The sequence below is a fragment of the Rhinolophus sinicus genome, chromosome 18 (assembly GCF_057876585.1).
Source record: "Rhinolophus sinicus isolate RSI-liver-muscle chromosome 18, RSI-T2T, whole genome shotgun sequence".
NCBI lineage: Eukaryota > Metazoa > Chordata > Mammalia > Chiroptera > Rhinolophidae > Rhinolophus > Rhinolophus sinicus.
This window is the reverse complement of record NC_142518.1, coordinates 5604579-5626071: the sequence shown is the minus strand read 5'-3', so window position 1 is coordinate 5626071 and position 21493 is coordinate 5604579. Positions and strand designations below refer to the sequence as shown.

General features: G+C 40.0%; 1 protein-coding gene across 5 annotated transcripts in view; it reads left to right on the top strand.

Moving 5' to 3' along the window:
* MID1 (midline 1) overlaps positions 1-21493 on the top strand; it is a 318886-nt gene that overhangs the window by 169700 nt on the left and 127693 nt on the right. The window contains exon 1 of one of the 5 annotated variants that reach the window (XM_019746336.3): positions 2412-2723. The exons of 3 other annotated variants lie outside the window; for them this stretch is intronic. The gene's annotated coding sequence lies outside the window, so the exon portion shown is untranslated. Of the gene's footprint in view, positions 1-2411; positions 2724-21493 lie in introns of those variants that run through there. One more of the 5 variants, XM_019746333.3, reaches the window with a different exon arrangement.

The following is a 21493-nucleotide window of genomic DNA, read 5'->3' as shown; positions in this document are numbered from 1 at the left end:
GCTGAGGGCATACCTAAGGCAAGAAAAGGTGCAGTACATCTCAAAATGAACCAGAGTCCTTTGGCAGTGGGAAAAAAATGCTGATTCCCAGGCTCCTCAAACCTACTGATCAGATTCCCTTGGAATAGGAGCAGGGCCTTAGGAACTTGCATTTTTAACAATCTCCCTACAAGTTTCATGGGATGGCTCAGTTGATTAGAGCGCGAGCTCTCAACAACAAGGTTGTGGGTTTAATTCCCTCATGGGATAGTGGGCTGCACCCCCAGCAACTAAAAATTGAAAATGGCAACTGGACGTGGAGCTGAGCTGCACCCTCCACAACTAGATTGAAGGACAATGACTTGACTTGGAGCTGATGGGCCCTGGAGAAACACACTCTTCCCCAATATTCCCCAATAAAAACAACAACAACAACAACAACCAAACAATCTCCCTATAAGTTTCATTGCACATTCAAGTTTTGAAACCAAAGACCAAGCAAGTCTGGGGCTTGTGCTGCCTGCACCGCTCAGCCAATAGACCGGCACAGGAGTTGGGTTGTAGAATAAGCGTTTATTATCAGAGCACCAGTGGTCTGAGAAGGCGGCGGGTTAACACCTCCAAAAAGTGCCTTAACATTCTCAAACCAGCCTGGAATGTTTCAGGGAAAATCTGGGCATTCCTCCAGAGGCTGCGTGATGGTTCTGGGGGTCCTTCCCTCTGGCCACAGGATTCTCTGGTGGAGTCAGCAACCCAGGAACAATGATAGGATTAGTCTGGAAAGAATGCTAGACCATTGAGATTGTGATCAATATTAATCATAAGTTTCAGAGTAATTTTCTAAAACAGAGAACTGGATGGGACAGGGGACATTCTGATCTCAAGCCACAGGGGGTTCATCTATTGTTAAGCTATAGGTCAAGTTAAGGTGAGGCCAGGAACTTGGAGAGGCCTCTACTCTGGGGGTGCCAACCGGGCCCTGTTTCAATTTGAGAACCAATTTTTCAAATCTGGTACATCAGTGGGGCACGATTTTGACCCCCAGGGGACATTTGATAATTGATTATTATTGATTGTTGTGACTGTGGGGGTATTACTGGCATCTAGAGGGCCGAGACCAGGGATGCTGCTAAACACCCTACAATGCACAGCACAGCTCCCCGCTCCCGCCCCCCCTCATAATGATCTGACCTCAGATGTCAATAGTGCTGAGGTGGAGAAACCCTAGTCGAGGTCATAGTTAAGGGCTCTGAAGTACATAACGGACGAGGACTGAAGTCAGCTTGTGTCACGAGGTGTGCTCTTAGCCTACTAAGATGGTGGCTGCAATGAGGTGATGGCCCTCCGGTCCCAAATATGGGGCTGCCAGATTTTCATAGACCTGGGCAGAGCTCACATCTATTGAGGCCACGCAGATGACACTCCTGACGCTGCCGATTCATTATTTGCTAAGATGCTTTTTTTCTCTCTCTCTGATGCCAAAATTTAAAAATATTTATTGAATCATTCTCACAAAATTTTGGCCACTTCTTTGGGAAAAAAATATGTCACTGGGGCTATACCAAGTAGTCTTTGCTCTGCTTGCATTTTTTTGGAATCCAAAAGGTAGATTTGTGTTGAAATCACATTGGCTAAGAGTTGAATAAAGTTACTGTTTTTATGGAGTTAAGAAAAAAAACTTTGGAAATTATTTTTAACTCTGGGTTTAAGTTTATACGAAACCAGTTAGCTTTCCTCCCATCCTGCTAAGACAATGTTAATAAGTTCTCCAACTCAACCCTGTAGATAAGGTGAACCATAAAGGTAGATACACTTATTTTGTTTTAAAGTGTCTTCTTGAACATCAGTGTTTATTTTACTGATAATTTTATTATCTAAAATTCTGTCTCAGGGCCTCACTAGACAAAAATTCTTGTTCATTTGCTGCATTTCAGCAGGTTTGTGTGCACACTCCCATTAAGATTTGTTTTTCTTACATGCATGGACAGTTCATCTCTATGAAAATGAGGCAGGTGACACTCTCCTCCCTTGATTGCTGCTTGTTTCAGTTAAGGGGTTCTGTACAACAATTTCGTTCCCAGTGTCTTTGCAAAAATAGGACCTCAGTGCAACCTTTTTAAAAAAGGGCTGGGTCCTGAGAGTTGTACTTTCCTGGCTGAAATAACTCTGTACCCTCCAAAAGCTTTTAGGGAGCTCTTCAACGGCAAGGCCCTAAGGTCCGAAGCAAGTTAAGCTTTGAGCCGACCCCGAGCTGTGAGATAAGAATAGAACTCATCTTTTACTTTTGGAGCTTTGGACAATGTTTCCAGCTGCTTCCAGTCATTTAAATCCTGCTACTAGCTCTCTAATCCTCGCAGAGGCAGCCTCTCCCGCTCCCAGGGTCCACCCCTCCCTCCTGATTGGCCAGGCGCCTCCGGGGGCCCTCGCCACCCACCTACGACGTCTCTGAGACCCGATTTGAAATAAGAGCCAGGCGGTCCTCGCTTCCCTACTCCCGACTTTTCATAGGCTGGGGGAGAAAAGCTTGAGAAACTTGACATTGTCTTGGGCAGAGAGCGTGTAGCAACAGATCAAAGAAAAAAGCGGAAGAAAACGTGCTCTTTGCTGCCTGTGGATCTCGCTGAGTTGCTTTTGTCTTGCGGGCTTCTGCTGGGTTTGGTGTTTCCCCTCTGACGACCGAGGCGTGGGCTTCGAGGCAGCTCACTCCCTGCCGGATGGGTCATGGAATTCTAAACATGAGGCAGGTAGGCTCCAGGGGCTGCACAGGCGGGTGGCGAGGGAGGGCGCTGCTTGAGATCCCTGGGACGTTACTCCGGAGAGCTTGCAGGATTAGCAGATAGATGCCTGGCCAAGTGGGTCCATTTGGTGTAAAGCCGCGGTTGCGTTTTCCTAAGGGAACGAAAGAAGCAGATTTTCTGAGGTGCCCCCCACCCCTCCCAGCCCCCTCACCACCCCTTCCCACTTTTTCCTCTACTGGTGATTGGTGATGTCAGGCAGTCATTGTGAAGGGCTTAAAAGCGGTTTGTAGAGTATGTAAATCAACTCCAGTTTGCAGTTGATGGAATGTATTGTGCAGGATCTATCTGGAGCTTTCAGCCTCTGTCCTATGCCTTAGGTTAGAATAAAGACAATTGAATATCCTAAAAAAGAATTACACGCGGCCTCTTACCGAGAAGGTGGAAACAGCTCTACTTGAGCACAGACAGTCCTTCCAGAAAAATGCAGATTTGTTTTTCTGTTCTAGCAGTTTTGAAAGCATATTGCTTCTGGACGTGAGAAGACAACCCTGAAAGTAGTGAGCTAAGGGCTCAGGGAGTACTGAAATGAGCCGTTGGAAAGAATTCTAAACCAGCAGCTTCTTCTGTGGCTCCGGGGCATGATGATAAAATTCCTTATCAGCCCAGTCACTGTTTACAGCTTTGCCGTTAAGAAAAGAAAAAGTGGGTGTAGGAAGCTAAGAAGAGGGTGTAATTTACAACGCAATTAAAGTTATGGAAGAATCTTATGTCAATATTTAAATATCAAGATCAATACTCATATAAGGGAAAGACAAGACTGGAAAAACACACCAGTAGGCTGGCGAGGGCTGAGAATTCCAAGGAGTGATTGTTTTTGCCAGTTCTGATTAAATCTGGGTAGGAAAAGTTAGCATCTTCACTTTTTCTTCTTCTAAGTGGGTTGGGCACCAGCCACCCTGCACTCTGCGGGAAGTGATTTGCAGATTTGCATAGGAAGCAAATTTTTCATTTAGGGGCCTGGGGCAATGGGTTTAGCAGAGCCCCCACCGAATGGTCAGGCGCACACAGCCTCTGCCTTCTTGCCCCCTCGTTTGCTTGGCAAGCTTCAGTGAGTGCAGAAAAATCAGAGGAGCAAGTTCGTGTGTTTTCAATGAATTGCCCTTGTCTTGCTGGCAACTGTGCAGCCGAGGCTCAGTTTTTTTAAGTTCTGCAAACTCACAGTCTGACCCCATTCTTTTTCTGTCGAGCAATCAGATGGCATGGGGAAAAGGGGCGAGCAGCCTAAATGGAAAGGATTTAAAAAGAAAACGAGGAACGCAAAACATTTTTGACAAAGGTCCTTGGCTGGAACAAAGAAGTCATTTGATCCTGCGCGGAGCCACCTGTCCTCTCCTTGATGGTGTCTGAGCTCAGTTTTCAGAATCCCTGTTCCCACACAGTTCCTCTGGAGCAGTGGCACTCCCCGTGCCTGGTGCCAAAGGCATGCTGTCCTGAACTTGGCACGATTTTTCCCATGCCTAGCTCAGTGTGGCATTCACGTGAATTGGAATTCAGCCCAGTAGTGAATTGTTAAGGGCACACATGTAGTAACTCCTTAGTTATTGAATGAATGGGCAGCTTTTGAGTCCCACAACTCCGTATGTCTAAGAAAATGTTGGCCGGTTCAGTACTTGAAAAAGAGGGTGGGATGCAGGGGAGGAGAAGGAGAGTGGAACAGCCATTGCTCATCCAAAGAGTCGGGTAGTCCAGCGTTTCAGGAATGTAACACATTGTTCTACTACGGCAGGAGCACGAATGTGGAGGGGAGCAAGATGGTGGAGTTATTGGCGTGGATTGATCCTAACTATTTGAGTTTCTCTAGAGGGAAAACTTGCGTCCAGGCAGGGTGAATCACACCCACCAGCCAATTTGTCATCTCGGCCCTGCGGCCCCTCTGGGTTTGCAGGGTTAACTATCAAACAGGTCCGTGTGTCATCAGCTCAGCAATGAAATCCAATCTCTTCACTGAGGAGTGATCCGTCCCTAGGGCGGGCGGCACAAATGCTGAACAATGAATGGTGTGGCAGCCAAGAGACCCCTGCCACTGACTCGCCACAGCGGGTAGCCAGAAATTGCCAGCAGAATTAGAAAGCTCCCTGACTGGCTATGAGATTCAGAGGAGTTTTGCCTTCTGCCAGGTTGGTGGAAAGAGTGGCATAGAGAGATAGTATTCTTTGAGGGTTCCTGAGGTCATGCTGAGTTAGGCCAAAAGAAAAGTGTAAACCCTATTTGCCTTTATCAGGAAGCAATTTAAAAATGTTGTGCCAAGCTTTCTCTTCACTGTGATCATAAATGGGAAACTTTCCTGAAACTTCCTTGAGAAGGAATTTGCTATGTTCCCAGGCAAAAGGAAAGGCATGGCCACCTGTTGTAGAAGCCCAGCCAAAAACAACAGGTTTGCCTGTGGCATTCCCACAACTGCAAATATCCTCCCCAAATAGCACGCCACCCATTGTCCCTACATATGAAAAGAACAAATAATTCTTTCTCGAGCTGAAAAAAAAAATCAAGTTCTTCAGACAAAACTGCCTACCAGACATTTTTTGTGTTTTTAATATCCTGATGACTTTGGAAAACACGCTGAGAGAAGGTGCGCACTCTATTTCTGATGGACTAAAACAAATCATTGCAGTCGCCTTATAGAGTGAAGGAAAAAAATGAGGTAGTTAGCCAATGCTTTAAGCAGCTGCTAAATTCTTGCAAGGCTAGGATGGTGGTATTCTAAGGGAGCTGTGACTCAGTTTGATTAGCCCATTTTGCATTCTTTAGATTGGAATTAAAATGCCCAAGGACATCTGCTTTAATAATGAATGTCTTTGTATGAATCTTTCCTTTGAGGATTAGAAAGTCCTTTACAAACACGGTCTATTTATTCTCTGCCACATCCCCAGAAGAGAAGGAGGTGGCAATCTGATCCTCATTGAACAAATGGTGAGGTGAACACAGAGAAAGATGAAGTACAAAGATACACAGCAAGTTCGGTGCAAGTCTGAGGATGAATTCTACCCACCTGGAGAGACAGACTACCTGTGCAGGCTCGCCATTCCCAGTGCTAGTCCGAGGATTAAAACACAACTCTCCTCCACGTCTTTTTTCTCCTTCTGTACCTAGCACGTAGTATCCCAAGTGTGCTTTATGGTTTCCTTCATTTGAAAGTCAAGCCTGTAAGAGTTTAAAAGGCATTTCTGTTCTCATTTATCCCAACTGTTAGATCAGGCAGCTTTCAGTGACATCAAATAGAAAGATACTGTAACTAACCGGAATTTTAAATATGTAGCTGAGAATTTTAAATATCAGCAGATGTTTTAAGTTTTTGCACGTGGTTTAAAGGTTCAATATTTTCAACACACGATAGAATTTTCATTTCTTCCCTGCTATCTCTCCTTTTCAGGGAGTGTTATAACCCTAAGACTTGCTGTCAGATTAAAGATCCTCATTGGTTTTTTCGAGTTGGCCTTTTCTTGCCATTCGTTATAACGTATGTTCGTAGTTTGCTTGGCTGTGGACCGTGTAGGCTGCAAGCAAATCCTTTAATTGGTAGTTGCATGTTATCCGCAGACATTCCAGCAAGTTTTAAGGCTAAGCCTGTATGTAGATGTCTCCTGGCTTTTATCCCTTGTGTGGTAAATAGACATCCAAGGTAGCTATGGCAACCTGGGCTGTGCGCTGGTGAAAGGTGGGGGCGATTTGGTCACTGGACAAAAAGTAATTTGTTTGATTAGAAAAAGGTGGGGCCAATCATTTTTAAATCCGCATGATTTGAGGATCCCAGTTCATCCAAATCATTTGGATTTTTCCTCCATAGACAAAAAATAATTAATGGCTAACCATGACCAGAGTATTTTGCAAATATAATTTAAATGCTTTCTAATCAAGTGGTTGCTACTTTCAAAAAGCAACTTATAAAATGAAAGACAAGTCCAACATGTTATATCAGTATCCCTGTTGTATTTAGTGTGAGTGTTTGTGTTTTCAGATCTTGGTGGAATTTTGAGGACCACGATCTGATTGGACAGTGTGCATTTCAGTTCTCCACCTGCAGAGGTCAGGCTTGAAGTGTTTATGGTGGAAGGCCAGGCGGTGGACTCCGCTGCTGGGAGCTGCAGCCGGGCGATCAGAGGCATAGAGAATTGCTCTGCTTATTTGGAACAATTAGTTAACGATCTTTAATCTTGTGACCAGAGCCACAGTGAAAACAAGTTCATTCAAGGAAGAGAATATCAAATACGCTGGGATTAAAGAAAGGGCTACAAAGCCAGGTCCAACAGGAATCTAATCTCCATTTAGATATGGGGCAGTTTATCAACATGATTCTTTCTGGCTCATTATCAACTCCTTTTATTTCACATGAAACTCATCTCAGGGCTTTAGTTCTGCAAGGGTTTTTTTTTTTGTTTGTTTTTGCCTGGTTTTATTATTGGTATGTTCTAGAAATTTCTTTAAACGAAAGGACAAAATATTAGGGACCCTTTTGGATCCACGAGATTTTTTTGCCTTTGGAAGAAAATACTTCATTAACACAGATCAGGATGGTTAATGCCTGCAGGAGGTCAGGTGGTGTTAAGGAGCTCAAAAAATTGACGGGACTTTCCTAATAACGACAACAAAAAAACCCTAAGAATTTATCTGCTTTGTGCTATAAAAGAGAAGTTCTGGGTAAAAAGAGGCAAAAAAATAAATAAATAAAAAAAATGGGAGAGGTGCCAATCATTTGCAGTACAACTGGATTTGAAGGTTTTATATATACTGTTTATGATGATACAATACAATGGTTCTCCTTCATTTCTTCTCAGAACTGAGTACTTACAGAATTAATATATTTAGTAGTTCATTCAGAAAAACTCCTTTAAATGATTATTATCATTTAGCCGGGCCACTTTTGGGTTACAAACATGATTTTGATATGGTCCCTCCCCTCAAAGAACTTTTGATGTGGTATACAGTTTATTGTACCAATAGCACAATGTAAGTTATTCATGGACAAAATGCCTGCTCATTAATAACTATATTTGTATGGATAAGAATCTACTTGACAAATCGATGGTAGCCAAAAATTTACTGAATTTAGGAGACTTGAGAAATTATTTGTATTTGTGAAATTTAGTTACTATTTATCCATATATCCATTTGTAGAAATTTATGAATTCCTAGTTAAGATAATTATTAAATAGTAATTTTATTAATCATTCTTAATAGTGAAAAATAAGTCATAGGCAGTCCCCAATCTACAAATGCTTTATGCTCTAAGAGTTTGTTGTTTGAAACCTCAGAACATTTTCCAATGAGAAATGATGCTATGGTTGAGACAATCTCAAAACGCTATTTAAAAAAATAACCAATCTGATGAATGTCAGAGGAAGTTCTTAGTTTTGAGGCCATGCTTCCATGTTATACAGGGTGGAACATAAAAGGAGAAAGAGTTGCCATGCTTTCGGTAGCAGGCCGGTCTTGGCAGTATTTGAACTAGGAAAAGTTAGCAATAGTTTTCACCTTTCTTTCTCCATCCTTCTTATATCCTTTGGGTCCCACTGGAGTGTCTCTCCCAGGCCTATCCTAATATACAGAGAATTGAGTTTTCATAATTGCCCATCTTCCCACCCTTTCCTCCTCCACCCCCAAACCACACTTCTATTTCCTCTAGACAAGCAGATGTTGGGAGACAAGCAATATGGCTGTGCTAAAGCTCATGACTGTTAGCCCTTTAACCTTCAGGATGAATGTGTAATTGGGGAAATATTAGCAGGCAGTAGAGCCCGGAGCTGCAAAAGTCATGATTGCCCTTTCAGGGACATTTGTAGGCAAGGCTGTGGCTTTGGCAGACAGGAGTTGCTGGTGTGTCTGCCACTGGGGTCAGAGCTCTTCGCTTGCTTTTTTCTCAGCATCCTGCCTGAACTCTGGATTCACTGCGGTCTTTGTGAATGACAGCCAGGGAACCACAGGGGGTCATGTGAGGGGAGGAACGGCATTTGTGGGTTTGGGTTGTTGTAAGCAGATTCTTTGTAAGCTGAGTACTATTTGGATTAGAATATATGGAAAGGAAAGAGCTGGAGCTTCCTCTTAGCCACACAGGTAATTGAAATGGTGTATATATTGCCAGTTAATCATTGGCCTATCTTGGGACCGAGTTACTCAAGAGCAAGAGTTACATCTTAATCACCTTTAAATCGCCAGGTCCAAGCACAGTGCCTGACACACAATAAGAATCATTACATATTTTACAGGCAAGTGCCAGATGAATTTTAGCAGGAAAGAGAATGGAAAGTGCTTCTTAAGATCAGAGGGGATATGAGGAAGAACGGGCATTAGAAAGGTTGGGGGAACACAAGGACTAAATAGATTGAAACTTGAGGAAAATTAAAATATGTCGTGATTGCTTAGCCATCTAGTTCATTCGATTGTGTTCTGGGTAAAGATACAGCCCAGAACATGCAGGCAGCTTGGCTTTTACTCCTCATAATGGGGCTACAGAAATGGTTAAGAAATAGGATTTGCCCTCCAATAACACAAAGCCTAAAAGCAAAGAGAGAGAATCTGCTGTTTACACTTATTGGGCCCAACCTGATGTTTTTTAGGCCTTTGGTGCATGTGTACTTGGTTTATTTTGCCAGGTGAGGGGCATGCCCAAGGTCACTCAGCAACTGAGAGATTGTTTCTAGGAGAAGACTGAAGTCTTCCATTCTACTCCATGCATATGGCAGCCACATTTTCTACAGTGAAATTCAAGACACATGCTGGACAAAGCATTTTCACTGCTCTGGGTGTGACAGACCATCTGAGAGTTATGGTTAAATTATGAAATAAAAATTTCTGAGATATTTAATGGTTTAGGAAGACAACAGAACTAATACATTTTCAAAGGGTCCATGAAGCAGGCTATGTTATCTGTCATATATCAAGTTGTGTAGTGTGACTTCAGTTGTATGTATTTTGAGGTGGTCTTCCCCAGACAATGAAGAGGAAAGGAGCTGTTTGTGGACAAATAGAATTCATTGAATGCCTTGCTGAATTACCAATAATTAGATGAGTGACCAGACAAAGCATCATGTCAATGGAAGGAATCGCCTAATATTAGAAATCTGTTCATTTACACAGGATCAAATCTTCCATAGGCGGTGCTTTAAGAATTCAGACAAAGTGTACTAGTGAAAAGTTTAGTGTGTGCGGGTTGAAATTTTAGCACAGAGGAAGGCTTTACCTTCCACCGGGAGGCAAGGTATGAGCAAGTTTACATCTAGAACTTGAGTCTTCTAGACTCCCCATCTTATTCTCTTTTGACTGTACCACTTGCCTTCTAGTAAGATGTAATTTGAATGGTTTGGGTCACATGCTAATTTAATGTGCTAATAAATTCCAAGACAATTCGAATGGATTGGTGGTTTATAATGAGTCAAGAATCACGAAAGGCTGATCACCTTTAGGAGACAATACAATCCAAAAAATTCAAGTAGTAAGATAGTCTGATATTTGGGTTTTGTGCTTCTTTGTTTATATATATCCTTTGCTCTGACTTTAGATAAGTGTGAAAATGTCAGAGAGTAAAAACTACATTTACACAGAAGAAAGTCTAAGGAGTGAGATGAGTCCTTTTCTCTACGAATGAAGCAGTTGTGCTTTGTAGAAATAGTGCAGGAAAATGAAAGGGAAGAAATAGAAGGGAGAAAAAAGTGTGAGTGCTTTTAGTCAATATATGGTGAAAGCAGACTAGAAAAACTGGCTCTTCAGTGAGTGACTCAACAAAGTTCAGTATTTTTCCATTGATCAATGTTTAATTTAAGGTGGAATTCTAAAGGGATATTGATGCTGCTGCCCTTTTTATGTGGCTCTGAGTGAAAGAAGAAAAGAGTCGTAATAACTGGCTTTCTGAATAGAGAAAAACTTGATAGTAGACTATTAAACAATGAATATTTATTGCTTAATGCTTCTCAGCCTGGAGGAGACACTTTCTGAATATTTTTAACATTTCCCCTTTCTAACATTTCAGCTGTCAGAATTGAAATGGTTCACATGTAAACTACATTGTTTTGGTTTAACTAACAAAGAGAGTGATAAGACATGAATTGTTTGTGACAGCCCCACACATTGATAACAGAAGACATTAATGCCTGCAGACACAGCCTACATGGTAAAATTCTGGGAGCAAAAATGCTTATTATGTTAGGCCAACATGCTTTGACCTAGTTGTGCTTTTCTGCTTGGAAATTACATCAATATTCGTTACCTCATCCCCGAGGATGAGCAATTTCACTTTCTTGTTTACTTCAGCATCATTTTATTAATTTTGTATGTTTAGTTCTGACCTCCAAGAAGCCAAACTCGTCCTCGTTGACTTGTATTTCCCATTTCCAGTGAGTCTTCTGCACGATCCAAGAGGATTTTTATCTAAGATGCAGTGTTCAGACATTCATTTCTCCTTGATAGGCCTCTGCCCTCGTAAGGCTCCAAGAGGCCAGCCAGTTTTCTGCTGATCAGAATTAGTCTTCCTTTCTTTGTCTTACGGGGAAGGAATAGATTACTGAGCCCAACACTGCCATAGTTGAAAGACAAAAACAAAACAAAATGACAAAGAGGTTGATGGGACATGTCCCAGCTTATCATTCTTAACTTTGCCCATTGCATATTTCTGCTTTATTCATCCGGTAGAAACTAGCCCAACATATTTTTCCTATTTAACATTTTTATTGAATAATTTTCAAAATGAATTATTTCCTCAGTTGATTTCAAACATATTTTTTGTCCTGCCATTTAATACTTTATATCACCAGGGAAAAGAACCATTTAATTCTTTCATACATTTATGAATTCAAATCTTCAAAGAGTGTGAGTTCTTCCAGTGATCAACTTACATCAGATTTACAAGTATAATTTGCTACCAAAGGACCTTGAACGGTTTTTGGTGCACATGTTTTAGCATTCCTTATTAACAAATGTAATCATACAAAAGCCCACAAGAATATGTATTTGTGGTTCCCCTTTAAAAATCGACCATTTGCTCTTGTTTTCTAATTCAATCCTTTTGTTGTTAGTTCTTTTGCAAATCCTCTGTCTGAATGCAGGAAACCTAAGAAGCCCTGCTAAACCAACTGAATTTTAACCAGGTAAATTGCTGATGAGCTGTGTGGATCATTTAAAGAAACAGTATGAAAGTAATTGGGATAGGCGCAAGTCCTGTGATCCTAAGGGACTTCAAACGGTGTTTGATACAGTCAGCTCAGAGTGTTGTATTCCATGTCTGATCTTTATGCTAATTTGAATACTAGTATCCTGAAGAAAAACTTCTTTAGAGGATTTCTGGAATCCTTAATTGATATATAAACATTGCCACTCCTAAGCTGTCCAAAATTGTGAAATATACTATACATCTCCTATAGTGATATCCATTTCTAGGTATCAACGGCAGACTCCCAGCAGTTTTTCTGATTATCATAGGCAAGTACAAATATAGTTTCCTTATCTTACATAGATAGTGGCCTTCCATATATACTATGTACACCCTATTTTTCCCCCACTTAAATATATCCTGGGGATCTGTCCATAACAGTACACAGAGCTTCTCCCACCCTCTTTTTTTTTTTTTTAAACAACTGCATAGCATTCCCTTGTGACAACATACCATAATTTGTTTGATGCTTTTTCTACTGGTGGTCATGTGAGTTGTGTGCAATTTTTGGTCATGAAAACAATGTACATAGAAAAGCCGTGTGCATTCATCTGTTTGTGTGGGGCAGGTGTGTCTGTATTACAAATCCCAGAAGTGGGATTTCTGGGTCAAAGGGTGCACACAGTTTCTAATTTTGATGAATACGTAAAATTGCCTACCCAGTGTGTGAGTGCTTCCCCAGAGCCTTCCCAAGAGAGTGCATTGTCCAACTTGTACACCTTTGCCTACTTGATACATGAAAAGAGATATCACTGGAGCGTCACATTTCTCTTATAAGTGATGTTGAGCATCTTTGCATCTTTTCAAGGCCATTTGTATTTCTGGGGTGGTGTCTTTTCACATCCTGCATTTTAGATTTTTCTTGGTATTCAATTTTAGGCTATCTATAATCATTCACCAGAGTGCTGTATCTTGTTGACTGTCCCCAAGTATGTCACAGATAATCCTAAAGGGACTCCTGTAGTAACAGAGCTAATTCTCAAGATTTTATGTGAATGGAAGTGGAGCTGGTTCACAGTAAACATTCATGTGAGAGCCTAGATTTCTAGGCCTGTTTATCACTTTCTCTTCCACTCTCTAGCCAGCGAATATCAAGGGGCTGAGTTTTATAAAGCAAAAATAACCTCCAGCGTGTTGAAAGCTTGCTCCTGGGGGTCTAATTCTGGGAGGATGCTTATGTTGTCAGTACTCAGTTTGTTGGAATTGCGACCATTTTCCAAGGAAGTAAAGAGGTTCCACTTTAAATCCTCAAGACCCTGGAAAAGACTTTGGGGAAATAGTCTCTAGTTCTCCTCTCAGAAAGCAAATGTCAGGGTGCATCATTTATAAGAGCAACTTTAACATTTCTGCACTTCAGGGTGGTTCTGTATCATCCCTCTTGAAGACTGAGGCTTTATGATCAAGACCAACTAGAGGAGGACCTTTACATGGGTCTGAGGTTTCAAAGTATGTTCTTTCTTTTAACCAAGAAAATCATTTGGTGCTTATACATATACACAACAAGTGCTTATCATTTTATGCGACTGATCCAACTACTTCATCATGTGTTTTTGCAGATACCTCCCCTGCAAAATAGAAATAACAGTCACAGTGCCAGTATTACAAGTTTGTTACGGAGATTCAATGAGTTAGTATTTGTCCACCACTTAGAATAGCACCTGATACAAAGTAAGTACTGTGTAAGTGTGTGTTACATAAGTTCTAGAATGGTGGTTATCAAGAATTGTGAAGAGTCTGAGACTTTATCCTATTTGCAGGCCAACAATTTAGCCTGCCAGTGTATCTTAGATGTTGGCGGAAGACATGAGACTCCTGGGTCAGAGACAAAGGACCTTATTACACTCACAGCACAGCAAGTAGCATGAGCTTCATGTTCACATTGGTTCTCTTTGCCTCCCAGGTCCCATGGGATAGCACAGGTGGATGCTGTGCAGGTAGTAGGTTTGCTTCGTAGATGTGGGTCCTAAGCTGAGGGATCCCAGTGCTTCTGCTCATAAGGTGTGCAAAATGCCAGGGATCCATGGAGAATTTTCTCCCGGTAGTAGTCCACTGAAGTGCCTTTCGACCTTTGCTCCTCAGAGTTCCACAGAGGAGAACTGCATGTGGCAGGAGGAGAGTGATTTTTGCACAGAGACAGGGAGAGGGAAGAGATGAGGGAGCAAGAGCCATCCTCTAGCTCTCTGCCATTTCAACAAGAAGCATTCGGATGTTTTATTCTGCTTTTCCAAAATATTAGGCTTCTGATTAAGATTTTATTTGAACAAAGACATCTTTCTTTAAGGGAAAAAAAGTGAAAATGCCAGGTTTAGCACAATGGTGTTTGACATTATTTTGACAGCGGTGAAAACTACTGTTTAGTTAAGAGAATCACTCTAGTCAGTAGATTTGAAAGCACAAAATGAGAGACCCTTGGGAGGGATGCTAATGTGCTACTTCCTAGTTCTGTGACCTTGGGTTGATTCCTTAAGCCTTCCAAGTTTTCTTACCTGGAAAATGGAAATGCTATTACCAAGTCATAGGGTTTATGTAATGACTAAATGAAGAACTATGTATCAAAAACAAAATATAAAGCACTTAACAGAGTATTGGTTACATATCAGGCATTAAGAAATGTTAGGCTACCCTTACATTTTCTGGAAACAAACTTAAGGTTTCAAAGAAGTTGGGTTTTATGGACATTTCCACTTGTTAGCCTCTGAATACACCCACACACACACACACACACATAGAGGCATGCATATCTGTCTACATGGATGTAATGATATAAAGGCATCTCTTTAGGCAGATACTGTGTGTGTGTGCACACATGTACAAATGCATGCACATTTGCATGTATATATAAAAATATCCCTGTAAAGTATGAGAAAACTGTAATTCGTTGCTAAAAGCATACCTTTGTAGGACAAATTTTCCTAATATGCTAAAACAGTACCAAATCTCATTGATGGACATGATCACGTATCATTAGTTTTCATATGTTAAGGAAAAAATTATTCTGACACTTGTTAAAACAGTAAGGAAGACTTTATTCAGGACTATGGAGATAGCAACGGGAGAGAGATACAAATACAGCACAGACAGCCAGGAATTTATAGAGTGATGGAAAATTACTGAAAGGAGACATCAAGGGTGGGGGAGTCTTGCTAAGCTGACTTCACAAGATTCTTACTGAAGGCAGGCCAGGGTTATCAGATATCGAGGGTGGAGGATTCTCTCTAAACTGACTTAACAGGATTACTTTTTTATAACTATACCAATTTTTCTCTTCTTCCAGTTTTATTGAACTATGATTGACATACTGCACTATATACGGTTAAGGTGTACAACATAATAATCTGACTTACATATATCGTGAAATGATTACCACAGTATGTTAGTTAACATCTATCATCTACATAGATACACTCCCCCCAAAAAAAAATCCTTAAAAAAACAAAAAAAAAAAATTGTTTTCCCTTATGGTGAGAACTCTTATGATTAACAACTTTCATATACGAGGTCTGACAATTAAGTTCGTGAACTCATCCTAGAAAAAGTGCTACATACCTCATTGCTGAATATCACTATGGTCACCTTCGAAGGACTCCCCTTGGGAAGCTATGCACCGACACCAGTGCCTAGTCCACCCTTCAAAGCAATTTTGGAACTCTTTCTGGAATGGCCATCAGAGCTGTCGTCGTATTACCCTTGATGTCCTGAATGTCATCAAAATATCTTCCTTTCAATATTTCCTTTATCTTTGGGTAAAAAAGTCACTGGGGACCAGATCAGGTGAGTAGGGAGGGTGTTCCAATACAGTTATTTGTTTACTGGCTAAAGACTCCCTCACAGACAGTGCCATGTGAGCTGGTGCATTGTCGTGATGCAAGAGCCATGAATTGTTGGCGGAAACTTCAGGTCGTCTAACTTTTTCATGCAGCCTTTTCAGCACTTCCAAGTAGTAACCTTGGTTAACCGTGTGTCCAGTTGGTACAAATTCATAATGAATAATCCCTCTGATATCAAAAAAGCTTAGCAACATCGTTGCAACAAGTTCGCGAACTTAATTGTGAGACCTCGTATAACATACAGCAATGTTAACTATAGTCATCATGTTGTACATTATCTCCTTAGTACTTATTTATCTATTGTTAACACTGGGTTGTGCAGGCCCAGCAAGGACCGAGGCCAAGGTCAAGGCCTAGTCAAGAGGAGGGCTCAGAGGAGCCTGACTAAAATTTGGTTAAGGAAAGAGTCTTTGTTACGTAGCATCATCCAAGAAAGCATTTCTTCTTTATCTGTTTTATTCTTTACAACACTTAGATTATTTTACAATATTACATACCTTGTATTTAAAACTATACTCAGAAATGAAATTGCATATATGCTTGTGTACATGTATTTATGTCCTTAAAGTAAAAACAAAAATACCAAGCAAAGCAGTAAATACAAAAGATAGAATTGGAAAAGAATGTATTTTAGAGGTGCATAGGGCTGCCACTACCAAGAGCTAAGAACAACACTGACCAACTCTACTGCTGTGAATATGGCCATTTGGACGCTCTTGTTTCCCAGGGCTGTGTTGGTATAGAAATAGGATTTTTAAAAAGTTTTTATATTTTGTAATAATTATAGATACATAGGAAGCTGCAAAATAATGTACAAAGAGGTCCTGTGCACCCTTCACCTGCCCTTGTCCACCATCCTTCACCTCTGGCAACTAGTGATCTGTTCTTCATTTCTATAGTTTTGTCACTTCAAGAATGTTACATAAATGTAATCATACAGTATATAACCCCTCGAGATTGGCATTTTTATTTATTTATTTTTTTTGGGGGGCATATTGGGGAACAGTGTGTCTCTCCAGGGCCCATCATCTCCAAGTCGTCTTTCATCTAGTTGTGGAGGGCGCAGCCCACCATCCCATGCGGGAATCGAACCAGCAACCCTGTTGTTCAGAGCTCGTGCTCTAACCAACTGAGCTATCCAGCCGCCCCAGCATTTTTTTTTTTTAAGTCAGCACAATTCTCTGGAGGTTCATCCAAGTTGCTGCCTGTATCAGTAGTTTGATCCTTTTCATTACCAAGTAGTACTATTTGATGGTATGGATGTACCACAGTTAAACCATTCACTCTGTTGAGTTGTTTCCAGTCTGGGGCTGTTGTCATAAAATTGCTATGAACATTTGTGTACAGGATTTTATGTGATTTCCATTTGTGTGGGGTAAATGCCCAGGAATTCGATTGCTGGGTCATGTGGTAAGTGCATGGTTAGTTTGCAGTACACTACCCAACAGTTCTCCAGAGCGGCTGAACCATTGTACATTATCACCAGCAATTTTATTGGTGATCCAGTTTCTCTGCATCCTCCCCAGCATTTGATGTTCTTACCATTCTTATTTTAGCCATTCTGGTAGGTGTGTAGTGGTATCTCATTTGTATTGGTTTTTAATAGTTGAAGAAATATTTCATAATTCAATGTAGGTGTGTTTAGTACCTCCCAGGTAAAATTCTCACACCCAAATGAGCCTATTGTGGTGCATGACTGAATTATCAAAATTTCCTGTGATTGCTGGATCTTCACTTGAGCCCTGGCTAAAATATTGATGAATAAAAAAACCTCAATGCTGTACAAAATACATCTTTAAACATTAGATTGGTCTTCAATTTATACTCTAAGAAACACAGAGAATTGATACTTACTGAAGACATGGCAGGCCTATACTTCATGCATCTTCACTTTGGGGAATGGACACATTTAATATCAGGAAGAATTACCAATTGCCAAGACTATTTAAAATTCCTCTCTTTACCCTCCCGCTCCCCCAAACATATTCCCTTGCCTTTGCATTTGCATAAGTTAAACAGGAGCATGATCTATCTCCATTGCCAATATATGTATAGATGGGTGTATATACACACACGCGCACACACACATTCACAGGCTTTTTGGACTTTCGTTCTAAATGTTCCCCAACACCCAATCCAGATCCTTCCAGGTCAGGGTTTCCCGTCTTTGGCCCTATTGAAATTAGTAGTTAGATAATTCTTTGTGGGGCTGTTCTGTGCATCAAAAGATGTTTAGCAGCATCCCTGGCCTCTACCCACCAGATGCCAGTAGCTCCCCTTGGTCCCCTGCCCCAAGTTTTGACAACCGAAAATGTTTCCAGACATTGCCAAATATCCACTGGGGGCAAAATAACACCCTTGAACGCTTTGAGAATCATTGGTCTAGGTGATTCTCTAGAAGAGAAGGAGAAGCTCAAGCTTCAAGGTAGCTCACTGGGTCACAGAAACTGGACCAGCATCTCCTCACCATGAGGCAGGTTTCGGTGCCCAGCTGGTCACTTCTGATAAATACCACAGTCTCTTTAAATTTGCTTTTGCACGTTATAGCTGAAGACTAGTGGTTAATGAAGGAAGATATCAGCCCTTGTTTCTTAAAGATCTTGTACTCAATACTTTAAAAAACAAACACACGTAATTAACAAAACTTCATGCAAACATGGTTTTGTTTTACTTTGTGTTGATGGTTTATCACTTATATTTGATATCATGATTATTTCAACAGTTATAAAATTGAGTAGATAATAAAATATCTTTTTTAAATGAGGTATATTTGTATCCACATAGAGAATTTCATAGAGATATTTGCACAATACTGATCTTCTTTTTCAGTTTGTTTCACTGAATTTTCTAATGGTAGAGGTTTTAAGACATTTAAAGAACTCCGAAACAGGCAAAAGAAAATAGAGTTTTTTAAATTTAAATTATACTTATATAGTAAAAATAATTTTATCATATATAATGCTCCATATTTTTTACCTTAAATTATAGTTACAAGGTAAAAATATATTTTATATTTATTATATCTTAGTTTGAAATACAGTAGAGTATATTTGTATTGGTATTAGAATTAAAATATGTATCTAATATTAACATATAAATTATAAATTACCTGAGACAAAAATAAACTATAACCTCATGTATAAAAATGAAATATTCCTACATTACTTATACAATTTAAATTCCATTTTTGTTTTTCACCCTTACCTCCTTTTATTAGTAACAGAATATAAATTGTTACAGTGTGCTAGAAGATTCAGACAATAGTTATCAATAATTCACAGCTATAATGGCCCTTTCTGTAAATTACACCATTGAATTGTATTGTAATACAAATCCCCCAGGAATGCTTAGCAAGCCAGAGTGAAGCCTTTCTCAGGAACAGAGATTTATAAACTGCCTGGAGATATCCCTACTTCTAGGTGAGGGTGTGTTCTGAAGTGTTCTTGTTCTTTTCTATGTGCTTGGGGTCCCAGCATACTAAACTCAAGTGACACTTAAGGACAGCAAATGAGCGGAATAAGAGGTTCATTTGTTTTTGAAGTTATATAGCAAAGGGTTGCTAGAACCTAAAATAACATACCTCTAATTTCCAACATTGCCCAACAAGCTCTATTTTAAGGTACAGTGTCATGATATAAACCTTATAATGTCACCTTGGTCCCCAACCGTCCTCATCTTTGCCTTCTTTTATATGCAAGGATTGTATAAGGTGACCTTTTAGGGGTACAAGATCTTCTTACAAAGTGTTTATTGGCTGAGGTTATAACAGCAGCTGAACGTTATATTCCTAAGCGGTAGAGTGTCTGCATTTTCCTCAATGCCTAGCACACAACTAATTTACCTATCTGCTGAATGTATGGATTACTGAATTAATTAATGAAAAGTGAATTTTTAAAATGTGACATTGGTTACTTGCGATAAAATGTCACTTCCATGTAATGGAACATCATAATTGAAGTTGTAGGGATTTTCAAATACTCTAGCTGATACTAAACCTTATTGGAGCCTCTCAAGTTATGACATGATAAGAAAGTAATATTCAATATAAGTCTTAAAAATATGTGTAGCAGAGGCAATTCATGCTTTTTTTTTCTGATCACAAAGCCTTTTAAAAGCATTTCAAGCTGTACATTAATTTTGAGATTTTTAACTTTGAACCAAGAGTAGAAAACGTAATTCAAGAAATGAAGAATACTTCTGATTAGTTCCAGCCTAAGGCAATGGAATGCTTTTAGATTTTAAATTACTGTGTTCTTGATAAATAATGTCAAGGTAGAGTCTTCCCTGTGGTTCATGATTTTCTTGTGAAAAAAACACATACTGCCTTGTGTTTTTAAATTTCAAGTTTTATCATGGAGCTCTTGTCTAATGATCATTTTAAGAATCTATATATAAAGAGTAAGTATTTACTATTCAAATTTATATATGTGAATACATATGTTTTCTTTTTAATTCCAAAGACTACTTCTGGCCTTTTGCTCAAATATCTTTTTTTTTAAAGGATATAATAGTCAATATCTGGACAGGTTAAAAATCACTAACATTAACCTAACTAATGCTTTTCATTTGCTAAATTATTGCATAAATACTTTTAAAATTATGTTACCATTGACATTGAAACATCATCTTTATCATTTTCAAAAACATATCACTCTTTGGGGTTGAACCCTCATAGCTACTTTAAACTAAAAATCTCCCCAACTGGGCTTCTTAGCACCACCTTTGCCACGGACTACATTACTGGGGGTCAAAGGTCTTTGGTTCATTTCTTTGTACCTTGTCCTCTTTTAATTCCTATAATGTCACCAGCACCCCCTTTCTAATGGCCCCAGGAATGCCAGTACAGGAAGGGATTCTCACGAGGCCCATTCCGATTTGGGACATCATTCATAGGTAGAAAGTTTGTCCTTAGATAAAATCTCTGTATCTCCCTATTGCTTTTACCCATGTTTGGCCCCCTCTACACAGCACAGAACATGTGCAGTTACTCTGTTCTCTGACAGCACTTCAAAGACAAAGCTAACAGGGCCTTCTGGGGGCATTTTTCTAGGTTAAATATGCCCAGATGTGTTTGATTTGGACTCTATCCTTTAGGATCAAGCAATGTTAGTAAGTACAAATGTCCAACAGTTAAATGATCTGTCTGTGGGAGACACTCACCTGATTGGAGGAAAGAGATACCGTTCGGCTTCTAATACCCAGTGATCTTAAAGCCACTATTTTAAACTCTCACTGCCTGGATTGTAGAGACTTTGCCTACCTTACTTCTGGAGTGGAAATTCTGAGTCTTTGCTAGTTGGTGAGCAATAACATAATGGCAGGCATCTAGATACTAAGAAAAAAATCATTGATGGACAAGGTTTGAATTTTGTTCCCTTTTTCTGTCTAATACTCCATGGATATTCGCAGTATCTTGCTGGTGTGTATTATAAGACTCACAATAGTAATCAAATAAAGGAGTCCTAAGATGGAAGAGAAGAAAAAAGGGAGCAGATAAGTAGAAAAAGGGAGGGGGTTGAGGAATCAGGAGCTTTCTTCAGCTATTTGGAAAGTTGAAGGCAACTTAAATTCTTTTGAACATCCTAAGAAATTACATCATTTTTACATAAAAGACTAGAATTCTGGAAAATACACACAATGTGCTGGCAATAAGATGTTTAGGGATTGACAGAGCAAGCCAGTATCTAATCAAAAGTAAGATTGTGAAGAGCTAGATCTGAAACTCAGACGTCTTGCTCCCCACCTCGCACAGT